General features: G+C 43.0%; 1 long non-coding RNA gene across 1 annotated transcript; it reads left to right on the top strand.

Annotated features, from left to right (window-relative positions):
- Positions 1-31: 31 nt before the first annotated feature.
- Positions 32-2,895, top strand: LOC125716333 (uncharacterized). Its single transcript, XR_007384316.1, has 4 exons — positions 32-138; positions 1,520-1,610; positions 1,830-1,931; positions 2,561-2,895. It is a non-coding gene; the product is annotated as an uncharacterized LOC125716333 (long non-coding RNA).
- Positions 2,896-17,383: the final 14,488 nt, after the last annotated feature.

Genomic DNA, 17,383 nt, shown 5'->3' with positions numbered 1-17,383 from the left:
CGCAGTGCATTCTGGGAGATCTGCGCCATGGCGTACGTAGGATGTGTGGAGTACGCACGATTTTAGAGAATACGGAGTGCCTAAGTCGTAAGACCTTTCAAATTCCGGATTCGCGCTGCAGAGTGTCCATATTTTTGAGTAAGTGAATTCTCTGACGTCAAACGTAGACCAGCTTGTCTTGCAGAACAAAGCGGCTGATACTGGGTTTGGCAGTTATTTAGTGATTTAGCAATCGTATATTATAAACGTGAGGCAAGTATTTACTGATAACACCGAACATTACTATTTGCATTCCTGTATATATACACCCATTCAAGGTTAAATGTACAAACTACAAACGTTAAGCAATTTCTTCTCGCTGTTTGTTTTTATTTTTCTGCTGGGACAATATAATCCATTACCTTTAGGGTTTTAAGATGCTTATAAGAAGTTATTGACCATAAAACTCCTGAATTTGTCTAAATTAGTTTATTGGATTTGCACAATACATTTGACATGTCGATATAAGTTACAAATTCCATTCCTCAATTAAAATGTTTATACATCATAAAACAATATCATTGACTACAAGTTAGTACGGATAGATTCATGTAATTCATTTCCGTTGTATCATTGTCAAGCAGATACATTTAATATCCCTTTAATAACTTTATCCGAGCAATGGAATCCACAAATAAAGTTTCCCTTTTTGTTCAAGCCCATCCCTAGAGTTAAAAATAATTAAATGTAATTTAAATCCATGAATGCAATGTTCATTCACAAATATGACTAGCAGCCACAATCATGCAAAAATATGTGACTTAAATATGAGTAATACTGGTGAAATGTTGCCTCCCCACTGCTTTCTTAGTTACAATTTGGCCTGAATATAATTTCTGCTTGTGTTTACAGTCAGGCTTTGCATTAGCATTTGTTGTTGAATGAATCACGCTCTCCTTTAGTTTACTTGCCCTGTATGCAAACCCAAGAGCTCAAGCTACATGTTTTTCTCCTTTCTTTTCTTTTCTTTTCTTTTATTTTCTGTGTGACTGCATGCGTGAGGGGGTGAGTACACACTGTAGTGCCTTTTCTGTTCCATACTACTTTCTGCACTTAGTGTTCCTAAATAAATGGGGAGACACACTTATTCCTAAGTAGCAGTTGTTATTTAATTAAGCAAATCCATTACCAGATGAGTCTGCAATAGCCCAAAAACACTCACTAGCCTACTTAACTTGGTTTAATCGTTCAGTCTGCCTGCTGTGATGATCCCATAAATGACTTAAACTTTCTGGTATCTCAGCCTTGAATTAATGGTCATGACAAGTAGAATGGGGCACGCAGCCCGCCCTATCTCCATCAGCTATCACTCCTCTGACAAATTCCGCCCGTTTATGACTGTCCTTTCTCTCTGCCAGCTCTCTCTTCCCCATGTGCATTTTCACCATCCACCATGGCTATTCCTGGTCATCCTGTAGCTCATCTTTTGATCTGATCCTGAAATATACTGCAGGCAGTGTTTTCTTTCTCTCTCCTTAAGCCACACTCCCGATTACCAAGTGGAAGTATCCTTAAATGGTCAGACTTGACCCTTGGAGGCGATGAAGCGCTGAATCAAGCAAATTGCATCGGTCAGGTTCAGTGGGATGAGAAAGGTTTCCATTATTAGAGGATACCTCTTGGGGGGGAAAAATCAGCAAAGTTCAAATTTCATGTCTATATGTGGTATTTAGGAAAAATGCATGGAATAATGAAAACATATTTTTTTGTCTTTTAAATTTATCTATACAGTAAAAATATTTAACTACATGCAGTGTTTTCAAACACCCCCTTGCCCTTTTGTTTCACAGTTGTCACCAGCTTCAAGACACTTTTAATAGTGTTCTGAGTCCTTGGAAGACATCCATGGAAATCTCCTCCAGCGGCGATTGCCTATAAAAACACCGTAAAAGGTTTTATTTGTACCCTGTCCAACTTTTAGCCAATTACTTGAGCCAAGAAGGCTGTATTGTTGAATGAGGATATGAGAATTTGTTGAACGAGTATTAAATGTCAGGCTTGAACAAGTACAATTGTTCGCTACACAGACCTAAGCCCAAATTCCACTCACAGCTGCCAAGCACATGAATTCATCAGTCAGTGTGATTTCCGTCTCCACGTGTAGATACAAAACTAGTACAGTTTTTGTAAAAGATTTATGTTACCTGCATGCAGCATGAGCTGAATTCCAAATGGTTTGTGTACTACCAGCAAAATGGTATTAATAAAGATTATGTGTTGCCCCACACCCTCCCCCCCCCCCCACACACATACACACAAACACACACTACACAGATGGGGACAGACACAATGAGGATAAACTCTGCTGGAATCTCCCCCACCCCCAGACACACAGACACTGTGGGGATCTTTCTATAAGGCCATTCATGCTCTGAGTGCTAATTCATGCAAATCCTAAAATATTCAGTAAATTCAGAGGGCTGGGGGGGGTGGCTGGAAATGGGGGTCGTGAATTGTTGGCAAAGAAGTTTAAAGAACAGCCAGGGATAATTAACCCTTTGTGCCTACGCTTCCATTTCAGGATATACCAATTTTGCCGGGCGGTGGTCAACCTGGACCGAATGATCTATGATGGGACAAGGTCTCGGTGACCACGCCCACCACCACGGAGGGACATTTGTAATGGTGTCACCGAAGCTGATGTCTGAACTATATGCCTAGCACACCTTATCTCAGTAACATCAGCCTTGGAACTGATTAGTATGAACATGGATTACCGAGAAATACTTTCTGAACAGAATTAGACTAATTTGAGAAATCAGGAGTTGTGATAAGAATGTAATGTCTTTATTTGTGATTTCGGTTTTCCTGCATCTAAATAGTACCTGTGAACTTGCTGACAGCACTGTGAAACGTAACTATAAATGGAGTAATTGTCAATGAATAAAAATCAATTTGTCTTTTTTGTCATTTTTTTTCCATCCACATTACAGCTGCGTATTCGGGTCAGGGGGCCCAAGGGCGCCTAGAGCCTATCTAGGAAGTGTCCGAAGTGTTAGGCCGCAGTACCATCCTTAAATATACATAAAGATCTGGAAGAAACATTTATGAGTCATTTTTATAACTTTTTAAAAATATGTTCATATGAAAGCAGTCGTTTTACAACTTGTAAAAATGACAGAATTGTGAGTGTGAATTTGTAACTTGGGAAAATGACAAAAATATGCTTATTAATCTCAGTTTACATAAATTAGTTGGCCCTAAGACATAAATATAGTTCCCTGGATGTATTTTATTAAGGTAAATACCCATATTTATTTTAAATAGACATCATTTTTATGAGTGTCTGTCTTCAGGCTTTGGCTGACTAGATGAAAAAAAGGAGCCAGGCGTTGCTTTCTTAGAAATGATGTTTGAAGAGAAACCGCAGTCAAATTTGGTATGTAAACCTCTGATTATTATTAGCTAACTTGTAAAGGCAACCTTAAACATAGCCTTTGTGTCTTATAAAATAATCCAAATCAGTCAAAACCATGGTTTGGACTTGTAATGTTCTTGCAAAAAGTAAACTACTTTCCAGGAGTCTCAATAAATCACTTGAAAGAACATTCAATAAAAATCTATTAAGAAAGCTTATAACCTCAGCTGTAAAATCCTACAAGTCAGCAACAAAAACACACTTAAAATACATCACTGACATATTTGTGATGATGCATCAGACATGTGAAATTATCATAAGGCCAGTGGCAGGGAGCCACTTGGCTACTCAGTTAGAATTACAAAAAAAGATCGAGTTACCTCCCCAGCCCCCGTCAGCCACCCCACACACATATTTCCAGCTCTATCCCACCTCCCCTAAGACCATTTGGTGGTAGAAACGGCCTCACTGTTTATCCAAGAGGAATTCGTTCATGGGTCACTCGACGAAAGCACAGCGCCAGACGTGTGGCTGGTCTGCATTCTGCTGTCCCACTAAGTCATGACTTATAGTCCCCCCAGGAGTGGGCAGTTTCACTCTCAGCCAATCCAAAAGTTGCCACAATCTGGGGCCCATGTGACTCCATCCAAAGGGTTGCACTTAGCAAGTGCCAGTCCGATCCATGTTTTTGTTCCCTCCCATCTCCCTGCCAAACAGTCCACATTTTTGCTCCCTCCCATCTCCCTGCCAAACAGCACACATTTTTTGCTACCTCGAAGCTCCTTGCCAAACAGTCTACATTTCTGCTCCCTCCCAGCTCCCAGTAGCAAAAACATGGACAGCCTGTGGGTCCCCAAGGACCAGATTGGTAAACACTGGGCTAGGCCATCCATTGAAAGTCAGGCCTGTTTCTAGAACAGATCTTAGCCATGAAATATTTTACTCAAATGAAGCACTGTGTAATTTATGTGATGCATGCCAGTGATAGATTATTCTGTAAAAAAATCAGTTTGTGGGATTCATACTAGATTGACAAACTGGTGCATAAACTAGGTCATGTGTTATGTCATTTACATCACTTTACCATATTAATCCTTTATACACTTTCTGATCCCTTTACTTACCTTCGTATAATGAAATAGGAAGTCTCAGTTTCACAAAGGAACACTGAAAGATACGGACAAAGGAAAGCACATTTATTTTATAATTTGCAGTTTAGTTAAAAAAAGAATTTGGACACTGTCACCTTCAATACATATCTGTGACAGACATTGTTTTCACCCTGCACTCCATCTGCTTATGCTGGTGACTGTAGTGTGTATGTTTCCTTTAATTAGTAAGAACACATCATATACTGTAATTTGAAACAATTTGCGATGCATCAGAGAAGAGGGGCCAAACACAATAGTGTTTACAACAGTAGGAATATATTTTAAGTTACGCAAAATTTCGAAGGAAACGTTGTTTACATGAACAGATTGTAGACAGCGTCTATCAGTCCATCATCACTTCGTCTGAATCTCCGTCTTTCTGCCGCTGGCATTCTTGCCTAGGGACCATCAGGTGTGTTTTGACTGCATATTGCGGAGAAAGGGCAAAAAATGGAGGGGGGCACAGCTCATTATGTGGGCCTAGTGTCCAGTGTGACTGACCAGGACTCTCTGAGGACAGACCAGGCTGTTTTCATAGCTGATTCTGTTTGTTTGCCCGAGTGGCCCCACGGAGGCTTTCGCTGGGAGCCTGGAGAATGAGGTTCTGTTTCGGTCCAGCTCCAGGCGCCTGGTGGGCCCAGCAGGCATGCACCGCTTCTGGGGCTGTGTAAATAGGGTCCGTTTGCCCAGGCAGTGATACCGAGCTCAATCCAGTCTACTCCAGAACGCTCTGGCCGGCCCTTCTGTGAAAGAAGCATAAATAAAGCACTCTGAGATTAACCCACAGGCTCTCCCTCTCCGAAGACTGCAATTCAAGGCGTCAGCTTCGAAAAACTAATTCACAAGCACTTAGACAAGGCTCAGGTCTCTCAGTTTTAATGAGAGGCATGGTGCAATACAGCCGCATTGCTTCTTCATCCTCATCTATCCATGTGGGGGGAGGTAAAGGCCAAAATGGGAGTAATTGTTAGAGGATACAAAAAGAGACGTAATTTAACGTCTGAGTTGTTTGTGTGAAAACATTCCTGCATTTTAGTGGAAAAATATGAGAACCGGATCTGCTTATGCACAGCGCCGAATGTCAGACAACGGTTTACGCAGTTCTTACAACGCATCAAACAGTGCGAATCGCTTTTGAATAAGTTTCCTGGCAAAAAGCCGGGATCCAAAGTATGCTGAGAAGTGGAGAAAAATAGCAGTTGACAGACGGCAGGAAACACAAAAGTCCGATTACGTAAGGCAAGGCATGGCAACGCCATTTGTATATCACAACAAGAAACACGGAGGAAGACAGCTGGCAAGGTGTCAGGACTGCTGGACAGATCCATGTTCTGATCTGAATCAGAAAGCCCGGATTCACTGGCATCATCACTCAGTGTGAATATAATTGTCTCCATCTTTGTCATCGAGGAACAAAAAAATGCTAATCTGCAGGCAAAACAGAAAGACGTCACTGTCAGGACGAGCGCCTTCAGAATCCATCCGACGCATGATAACTCCAGAGTTCAAATATTTATTATCTGGTTCATATGCTTTGCAATATACCTTCCTGTCCAAATTTGAGATGGCTCAGTGGGTTTAAATGGTGCATTTATTTTAGAGCTCCAAGGCCTCACACCTTCAGGGGCATGAATCCCACTTCCCCACTTGTTACGGGGTGAAACTCCGTCTTTAAATTGCCCTTTGTGTGTACGAGTCCATACAATGAACAGGCAAACTTACCAGGATGCTCTAAGGCAGTGTTTCCCTGTTCAGTCCTCGATGACCCACAGTTGGTCCACGTTTTTGCTCCTTTCGAGCTCCATAGCATCGGCTCCAAACTCTCTGTGACCCTAAATTTGATAATAAGCTACAGAAGACGGATGGAGGAATGGATGGATGGATATGTACAGGTTTTTAGCTCATAGGCCTCTCTCAGTGGTACAACAGCACGATCCCTATTAGGACTTGAGCAAACAACCTGCTGGAAAGCCCTATGGCATGAGTCAGCTGCCAGTTACACCAGTGAATGAGTAACTTGGTAAGTTCATGCTATATTTTATGCGCCCAAGTCCATTCATGTGACTGGCAGCAGGTAGGAGCAGCCAGGTAAACAAACAGACTGGGAATGTAAAACGCTGCATTATGCAACAGATTAAGAATTACATGCACCTTCTTTGGCTAAATAGCTGCCACCTCTCCATTATATGTCACTTCTCTGTCTGATTTTAGCAGCTCAGCCCCCAAGTGGGTAAGCTGGCTAAAAGAGGGCAGATGGTACGTTCTCTGGCGAAAAAGTCTCAGAGTAAGCAAAGATCAAATGTTGTGGAATTTTGGGCGCGGATGTGTTGAGGGCAGGAATCTATTGTTTGTATTGTTGTACTGGGGAACTGGCCTGTATTTACTTAAGTGTGAGGGTAAAAGTCAAGTGGGAGGGATCGGGTTTAAACCTGGCCCCCATGTTAAGCAGCACCCGTGAAAGACACGCGTTTGACTCGGGGGGGGGGGTCAGCGCCACACCAGCGCAGCAGTCATTAAAAAAAGATGAGCTTTGCTTTCGTGTTTGCCGCAATGTGGCTGGCACAGGTTGAGTGTCTTCTGAAAGCATTTATTTCGAATCAAATGAAACAAAAGCATCCTCTGGGCATTGTTTAGATACTGTGACTTTTGGAAAGAGACGAAAGCTGGAGTCAAGCGCCAAACCTGTTTTTAATTTCCCACTTATCAGGATTTAATTCAGCAAAAAGCAAATATCTGGCAGGGTGTCATGACGATACAGCTCAGTGATCTTGCCCTGTTTACTTTGGATTCACTTTTTTGTCGTAGGTGTGGTTTGTTGTGTGAATCTTCTCCAGCATCTTTGTTTTGGAATCACTTCATCGTTCTGGACCCACTATAGAATGTTCTCCACTGTTCATGTGGAAATTGCTGGATGAATTGCTTGAGTGGCGGCCATTTTTAAACTAATCTTGCATATGTTTTGAGAAGTTTGTTTCCCCAACTCACTTCTTCCAGGTCATAGATTAAGAATTCCTCAATCTCCATTCTGCAGTCTGGGACATGGTGTGGTGTGGAGTCTATCCCTGGAAGCACTGGGGATGAGGCTGGAGCCCATCACTGTGGATAGGATGTCAGTCCAATGTAGGACACATACATACTCACACTATTGGAAATTTAGAGATATGAATAAGCCCAACTGCATCTTTGGACTGTGGAAGGTAACCCAAGTATATCAAGGAAAGACACAGGACAAGGGGAGAATATGCAACCTCCCCACAAACAGAACAGCGGTGGGAGTTGAGCCCCAAAACCCAAGAGATGTGATGCAATATTGCTACCTGGTGAGTCCTTACAATGTCCATTTCTGGGGGTTTTGCTGCCTTCTCCCCTTAAGATTCCTATACATCAGTCTTTAAGTTTGATATTTAAAACAGATGGGTTTCTTCATACTACCATTTTTTCCAAAAACCAGCTGGTAATCCAAAGGTGATCGGAAAGTAGTTAATTCAACCACATTCAACATTTGAAACACAGTCCAAAAATGAGAGAAAATTTCTTCACCACCTTTCATAGTACAACAATCAACTAAAGAGTAGAACAGCACCCCCTAGCTCCCAGGTGGTACAAAAATAATCTAAGTAGTGGAAGGGTTCAAACAGTACATTTATTTTGGCGAATAACTGTGATGATGTTTACATACCTCGCTCCACCACAAACCCAGATGCTAATACTAGACTAAAAATACCCTGCTTTAGAATAGGGGGGGGGGGGGGTCCAAATTTAGCACTCAAACTAGACAACCAGGAAAAGTTCTGGCAAGACCTAATCAAACCATGTCTCTGAAAATTCTGGGAAAATAAATACTTTCCTTGCCAAGAGATCCAATGCGGGTAGTGGTGGCGGTGGGGGCAGAGGTGGGGGCGAATAGGGCGAGGGGGAGTTTCGGCTAAGATGTTATAATGAGGAGCAATGAATATAGAAATGCCTTCTCGGGACAAATGGACTGAACTGTAAAATTCTGCTAGCATTCATTACATCCTGAGTCCAGTTTAAAGGACAATCTCATGAAAACATGCCAGCCTAACCACTCATGCCTAGATTCTGATATCGGGGTAAAATTTGTTTGGCCTAAATGGAAGCATCCCATGTACTTATTTATTTTCTAACAATAAACATTGAATTTCCATTTCTGCGTTCAATACGTGACTTGCATACCGGCCCGCAATCGCTATCTGTCCATTCGTGTATTTGTTTCCTCTGAGTCATGCAATTTCTCACGATCCTGAGTGGTTTGCAACCAGCAGCCAAATCAGCCTCACGCTGAGCTATATCATGCCAACGTGCTGTTAAAGCTTCCTTTCCAGAAGATACTTCAGTGCCCAGCTTGTCCGTCATGACCGCAGTGTACATAATCCCATAGCCTAAGATACGCAAGACGCCAAAACGGCATTACTGGTAAAGAAAGCGCACCCGTCAATCAATAGCATAGTAACTGTTATTGACCCTATAATAAACATTTAGACACGCTGTAATACTTTATCATTTCGTCTAATCAGTTAAAGAATGCGATAAAGCTGTAATTAGATTTTATTACACCGATCTTGGTGTAAACGTGCGATGGGAATGTAACAGCTTGTAAAAAAAAGGCAAATGATTAAGAAAGAACGTGGAGAAAGACAGGAGAGCCTGTTCTCAGTTTTCGGTGCCGCTGTCATTGAGCATCCTGTCTATGTGTATGAATTAAGTGAAATTTTCATGCACCAAATTCAATGCATTTCAGTCATCTCACAAAAAAGACTGCGTGACTAGAAAGATACAAGTATTAGCAATTAGGCTTGGGCGCTATCTGTTTTTTTCATACCGTCGTACTTTCTAGACATTTCATCCCGGTATAGGCTTATGGTATAATATGGTATTTAAAAAAATAAAACTATATCATACAGGCTACTGTAAATTCTGTGGACGCGAGAAGACAACCCTTTGCTGAAGAGTTAATGACCACCGTCACCCGACAGCGCTGTCACTGCCCGACCTGCGGCCGCATGCGCACTACGTGCCACGTATGCCGCGCATGCTCCAACAATTAGCGCTTTCACGGCATATTCACATTTGTTTTGTCATTAACCTACGCATGTGCATTATACTTTGACTTAAAAAAAAAACTTAAATGAGTTCCACTTGCTTCTAACGATGGGTAATACAATACATCGCCTCAATACAGCATCCCCATGCCAGTTTCATTGAAAAAAGAGCCTCTGTATTTTATACAGTCTTAAAAATACCTTTGGGATATATACTGAATATATATACTAAATACTGGGAAATACTGAAATACGGTCCAAGCCTATTAGAAGTTAATTTTGAATTACAGCTTATTGATCCCTGTGGGGAAATTCTCTTTTCGCCCACCCCATCCTGTGCTGCATGGCACACAGATAGGTGAGAACCAGCTTGGCAGCGAAGGGCAGCCACCTACAGTGGCACCCGTGGAGTTGGGGGTCTTTTTCACGCCCCAAGGACATGTGACTGTTCCGCTGAAGCCAGGCGCAAATCGGCAACCATCCAATCACAGGCACAGCCCACTGAGATGCCTGCTGCACCCAGGTTATGCCCTACTATCTTATTCTATAGGTTCACGTTTAAAGCTACATTTACTTAACAAACACTTTTGTCGAAAACAACATATAAAGGCTTTGGGGTAAGAGTGCAGGCACAGCCAGAATCCCGAGCTCCTGGGGCAGTTTGGATTAAGAGTCCCACTCACCGGACCCAACAGTGATCTGATTACTCGGCCAGCAAAGGGATCTGAACCCATAACATTCAGGACAAGGGTACAGATTCCTAACCCTACTGGAGCATATCGTTGTGCAGTACAGTAGTTATGAAATGGAATTGTCTACTGAAACTGTCTAAGATACTGAAACTGAAATCCTTCTGTTACAACTGCACTTCAACTGGAAGCTCCTAGTTGGCATTAGCGATGTGTGAAGCACTGCACTACATTTAAAAGAGTAACACTGATTACTTTCATACGGAAAGACTCAGTTTTTCTTGACTTGCCTAGTCTGTCTGTTTGAAGCATGTTGTGCCATTATTTTGTAATGGCTTTTCCTGGAAAGCCGTTGTGAGACATTTTTTGCCCCTACAGTTGATGGGAGTCAAAGGGGGGAACTGGCTAGAGTTGGCACACTTGTACTAGAGGCTGACTGTCTGACTGGGGCCCTCTGGTGCTCCTGCTTCGAGTAGGTCAATGTTTCTCAAACCAGTCCTCAGGGACCCCCCTACAGTCCCTGTATTTGCTCCCTCCCAACTCCCAGCAAACCTGGGAGAAGACAAAAACATGGACCGTCTGGGGGTCCCCGAGAACGGGTTTGAGAAACACTTGTCTAGGTTTAACTCAAGCCCTCTTGTACGTTTGTAGCCTTGCCACCTCTATTCTCCATCTTCATTTTTTTTTTTTAAGTAAAAATCTCAGCTATTTGCCGTCATAGGTATTGAAGTACGTTATATGGCGCCATTGTTTACGTTAGCCGTATTATTTACATATTGTTCACTTTACGATTGCGCTGCATGTGATCAGGCCGAACTCCCTCAAGAATTAAGCGCACGTGAAAGTTATTGCTTCCCAAGGAAACAGTTACGTGCATCCGTGCTGACAACAAGACTAGGCACGGAATCCCTACCCACCCGCATGCCTCGGCAAAGTCCTGGATAAATCGGTGGATGTCACTGCCAGCGCCTCCAGGTTATCTGAACAAGGCATGGTTAAGTTAACAAAATCAATGGGAGTCGCGTATGTACGGTCGCCATCAAGCAAAGAGAGTTCCGCCTGAGCTGAAGCTTGCAGTAAATAAACATTGCATGAGCCTCCACAAACAATAAAAGGGTTATAGGTTTCAATGCAAGGTCTCAAACATGCACACCTACACTCAAATTCTTAATTGTAAAGACACATCCGGGTTAAATAAATAAATGCATGGGCCCTACATACAGTGCGAGCAGATACAGGAACTGCAGAAAATGACATTAATTGCTGATTTTGTCAAATTGTACTTTTATGTACCACAAGAATGTCGATCGCTATGAAAGATTTTGGGATTAGCGCGCGTTAATGCAGTTTATTTATAATGGTCTGTGAAAAGCAAGTTGAAGGATTATGTCTGTCACCGTAGCTTACACCATCACTGCGCCTGTGGTGTTATTCTCATTGGCATTGTGCGCAAACTGTTAATTTAATCGGCGACACAATTATACAGCTCAGAAACTGTTTATTCAGCTGGCTGCTTACCTACGTTGAATTATGTTCCCAAGGGGATAACAGGGAGTAAACCACAAATACCTAAGACAGAAATCGCCTGAAGTCCAATTACTTAACTAACGCGCTGCATGCTTCAACCAGTTTCCAAGTGTGCGCAGTTCTGGCTTTGTGACAAAGTCGTGCGAAAATGACACGCATGGCACGAAGGAAAAGGAGCGCAACGATGCCCAACGAGGCGAAATGATTTACACCCCTTTACTGCCCTCCTCGTGCCCAACATACATCCAATAAAATATTATTTATGGAGAAATATTCGGCTGCGAGATTTATTATAACAGAAAGGCAATTTAGCCCACTGAAGAATGGGACCTCACGAGTTCCCCGTGATTAAATTTGCCGGGGGCGTGGGGGCCGAGTACAAAATGTACAGGAAAACACGGGACAAATCGCTAGGTGCGGTGTAGAAACGCCTGTGATCGAAGGGGAACAGTAATTATGCTTTGATATAGTGAAAGGATCTTAAATAGTTGAAGGAACAACTCAATTTTATAATTTTAAGACAATTATTATTATTATTATTATAAGCCATGTAATAACTAGTAATTATTTAGTCACATAGTATATTAATAAATAGATTCATAAATGATCATTGGCTTGCTTTGCTAGGCAAAAAACGATCAAATTTAATGATGCTTATATATGGACAAATACTTGGTCAAAATCACTCAAATGTCAGCATTCATAAAGAGTAGAAGCTTTGGATTTCAGTGTATATAATAATTAATAACAAACAATCGCTGTCTCTGCAGTTGTTTATGTATTATTTTTTTATTGCATCAAACAGAACTGGTATTACGTAACCACGTGTTTGCAGAAGCAAACCGTCTCCGTGTCGGTATCGTATTGATTCTGTGCTGGCCAGCTGCCTCCAGCCTCCAAGTAGCAGCTGTATTACATGTCAATTACGATTCAAGCGTTCTTAAAATTAGCTGCAGTTACAATACATGTCCACTGGGTGTCTTCAGAGAGTAATCTCTCGCTTTGCCCTCCAGTAAATCTTATTACAGGACTGCAACGTCTCCAGACTGAATCCATACATTCTACAAAATAAGTCGTAGGTGGTAACAGTAACGTTGTGGGGCTCAGTTATGCTCCTGAATTACATATAAGTTAAATAATAACTGAAATAGAGTTTTCAATAATTAGCGTGCATGCCGTGATTAGTAGCAAACCTGCGTGTACGTGTAACCCGGATGTATTGAATTTGCACCTAACGTGACATACAGATCAACTGTTAAGTAGTTTAAGCAACAGCATATCAACCCAGAAATGTAATGCATAAGCTTAGTGAGTCTTATATGAACTTATGACATAGGAGTACAGAAATCCAGTATAAAATATATGCTACAGTGTACCACTGTAAGGTACACTGTATTGTATTGTGAGTGCAAACTGCAAATAAAGAGACACAGATAATGTAATAATGAAGTCAACAGAGAAAGAGAATCATACACATATATAGGTTGAGAAAACAGCCTCTTTAATTAAACTAGGACTCAACGAGCAAGCAGATCAGGGTTGAAGTACAATCTGAGAAGATAAGTGTTGATCCCCCTCTTGGATGAACTCTGTACTCCTAAGGCTCAGAGCAAGCTTGTCAGAATGGGACTGTGATTTTCGAATTTTCATTCAGAGCCAGACCTGTCAGTTGGTCTGATGAAGGGGAACACAATGTCCTTCTTGAGGTCTGGGGCATCCACCCCTCACATGAGCAGCAGGTGATGCCAACGAGACAATGGTCTTGGGGGAATCCTGCCCGGAATACAGAAGAGGTTGTGTCACTGTGTTACAAGAAATGTTGCCGGACGTAAAAAAAATCACTTGTGCTTTGTGAGGACACTCTAAGCTTAGGAGTGTCTTCTAAGTTTGCTCAGTCTCGAAACTCTTGTTTGTGTGTGTGGAAGGTCTCAGAGTATTTCTTATTTGTTCCTGTCCAGCTAAGTTTATTTTGTGTAAAGTTTATCATCTGAGCTTTCTCCTGGTTTCCCCCTGCTGCTTTTATGTTTCTCGGTAAAGATTGTTGTTTTTGCTTACAGCCCCTGCCTTGGTGCTCACCTTATGGACCAGAGATGCTTTACTTATCCCTAAAGGGAAATAATCAGTTTTTTTTGTCCCATCTTCCTGTCCATAGAGGTGAGAGCAAGTTTTGGCGTCAGAGCAAAGGGACGGCTGCTTCATGACACCAAAAGAGCTGGGGGTTAAGGACCGTGCTGAAGAGCCTGTAAACATACCACTATTCTACCAGGCTTTAACCAGAGACCTATTACAAGCAGAGAGGGGCAGCCTGCTGAGTCACGCACCACCCCAACACTTACGTCACTGTCCTGGCAGGGGGGTCCGATACCCTGAGGTGCCAAATGTGGGGGGGGGGGGGGAGTATGAGACTATTCCAAGAGCCCCAGAGTGAGAGGGGCACTCAAAAATTTAGAATATAATATAATTGTATCAGTCTCTTGGTTGGGGGCCCAGTGTGATATGCTTTCATGGGGCCCCAAGTCTCTAGCAGCGCCCCTGCTGACACCATCCCATTATATACCGTGGCTGTGTTGTGGTGTGTGTATATGCACACTGGGGCGGCCGGCAGGCATGGCTGATGCTAAAGCCCTTGTTAGCTCCAGACCGCTGCCACACACCTTCTCTCCCCAGTGTGCCGTCTGACAGCACTCCTTTAATCACGGCGGCGGCGGTGGCGGCGGCGGCGGCGGCGGCGGCGGCGGCGGTGGCGGCGGCGGCGGCGGTGGCGGCGGCGGCAGCCCCCCCCCCCCTAGCCGCAGCCCTTGCTGGGTAAATGGCCCCTCACCGGAGGCACCCCATTGTGTTTCTCCGAGAAATGGACCCGAACAGCTCATTAGGGGAATGAACTGGTCAGTGATTCTCCAGAATATGCAGCAGTTGATTATTGCCCTGGCCACTCAAAATGTGTGTTAAGTCAATGCTGTCAAACCAAGGCTACCTGCTTCTGAGTTACCCATTTATAGAGGTGCTATATGATCACCTACTAGACATTTATTCACTATTTACTTTCCAGATCCCAATTTCAACAGCATGTATTGCAGTGTTCTCTATCTCCAGTCCCGGAGATCCCCAGCTCTGCACATCTTTGGGTTTCGCCTCATTTAACGCACCTGATTCTACTTCTCTGTTAATTACTACCCATTACTTGAGCTGAATCAACTGAGGCGGAACAGGGAGAGAACTAACCTGTGCGGGGCGCGGGGTCTCCAGGAATAGAGCTGTAGACCCTCAATCTAGTGCCTTCAGAACTGTACTGAGCTTATTATGCTTTTTTAAATCAGCTACTATTCCTGTGTCTCTAATCTAGTGTAAATCTGAGCTTTCTTGTATTATTGGTGTTTTTCATTGGACGCTTTCCTGCTCTCGGCTGCAGGGTCGGAATGGGAAGAAATCCGGCCCGATACGGCCTAATTCAGCTTCAGTTTCATGTTACGAAGTATTTTCACTGGCATTCGTTTCACCAGCTTCCTCTCTGCTTCCCCAGTTGTTCCTGGCATCCGAGAGAAGAAGCGCTCTGGTGTTCCTGGCTATTCCTGTGTTGCCGGGCAGACCTGTTCCGAGGTGGGGCCAGCCAGCACCGTGTGTGGGTCTCTTTCTCTCGCTCGGTCTTCATTCACGCACAGTCCTGATATCGTGGACCTACATGGTTTGGAAGGCCATTTTATTTGGCCATTCATTGGTTCCAATCTGCACACAATTTGATATTACATTATTATAATAACACACAATGTTTGGTATGCTTCCCTTTTCTACTATTTGTTTTTATCACACTGTTTTGTCGCTGCTGTTGTGGGACTTTGTGTACAAATATCTCACTCATCTGTACTCTACCAAGTGTCAAGTGATGTGATGATTTCGGTGTCAATGTGTAGCTGTACCGAGCAGTAGTGTCGTTTGGTCATCATTTGTAGGATTTGCACCTTTTCAAAAGCTGCCGATGTAGAAATTTCAGGTCAAGAAAGTAAAAATCTAGACCAAGATTTTGTTTCAACCCACAAGTTGAACATTCTGTGAATGTGACTCTTTATACCCAACTGGTTGGTTGAAACTTGGTCTGGAGTTTTACTTTCGGGACTTGAACTTTCCATTTCTGGTCTTCAATCACTCAGTGTTGCTAAAATCTTTGCTCCTTCTCAAACCCGTGGCGAGCCAATGGACGATGTTTCTGCCTTGAGATGTTGCAATATCACAAGTGGAGCATGTCCAGAGAGTGAGTGTCACTCCTGACTCCTAACATCTGTTTGTGTGGGAGGTGTACGTGCTTTGTGGCAGCAGGCTCCCAGATCGCTGTGGTGGCTTCTGTCTGGTGATACGAGGCCCACATCTCCTTAGTCATTTCCTCAATGGTCAAGTACCAGCAGTTGAAGAAACAGCATTTATGTTTGTGAAGGTTGCTTACAGAGAAAGGCTGTCATAGTTTATTGACTCATCGTATTTTATTCATTGCCTTTTCGTTAGTTCTGTCTCTTTATATCCATTTAATATTATATACCTTTAACCCAATGGTCACCTTTTCAAAACATAGTTGAATAAGTAAGTCCTTTTTATGTCTTCCTATACCTATTGGCTATCGGTCAGCTACTGGATACGCAGGGAACACGGAACAGCACTGTTGATTGGCCATATTGAGCTGCACGTATAGCAGAAGGATTACGGGATGGATCCTGACACAGCTAGAAATGTGTACTAAACTTTCCCCATGCATCAGGTGTGGCAGGCAAATAGGTCAACCAATAATGGTGAGGGAGATAGGGACTTATTACTAATAAGGACTTATTAAGATTAGTTTTGTAATATGAGATATATAGTCCACTGCTGACCTTTGCAGAAGCCATCCTTTGCCAGAATCCTTCATGACATGTTAATAGTTCAAGGTCAACGAAGTTGGAATTGGTCAGGATTATTCTGGGAAAAATTAAAAGTGGTACATGCATATGTGTGACACAGAGTGTTGTTTTTTATAGGCTGTTTAAATGTGAAACAAAGCCCTTCTGTCCAATCACTCAGGGGCATGAAAATAACATCCTGCATAGCTTTGATGTCGAACCAGCTGATCTAGATGTTTTGCTGTGCGAAATCTGCGAACGACAAAGCGCCCGGCAGTTTCGTGAGTAACGAACAGCTGTGAGGCGTCATGAATGGGCACGTTTCATTCAGGCCTGCGATATGCAAATGAGCGGCTGAACTCAGAGAGGCACCCTGGGATGCCGGAGCGTGCCGTTCCCTAAGCACTCGACAGACACTCCGGCCTTTTTCAAACGGCCTGCTTCATTATTAACATTCTGGCTGAAAGAAGTCCATCCATCCATCTATTAATCACTTTTCCTGGTCAGGGCCAGGAGCCGGTCCCATGAAGTACAATGCACAAGGCCCAGGACACCATAAATGGGATGCATGTCCATTTTAGGGAATGTACCAATACACATTATGACAAATCATAGGAAACCTGCACATAGAACCAAACAAACCAGACTCATTTATCCAAGAGGACTCTATATGTTTATATCGTATGTTTAATGCACC

This window comes from Brienomyrus brachyistius, chromosome 21, assembly GCF_023856365.1.
Source record: "Brienomyrus brachyistius isolate T26 chromosome 21, BBRACH_0.4, whole genome shotgun sequence".
Classification (NCBI taxonomy): domain Eukaryota; kingdom Metazoa; phylum Chordata; class Actinopteri; order Osteoglossiformes; family Mormyridae; genus Brienomyrus; species Brienomyrus brachyistius.
This window is presented reverse-complemented; position numbering and strand designations above follow the sequence as displayed.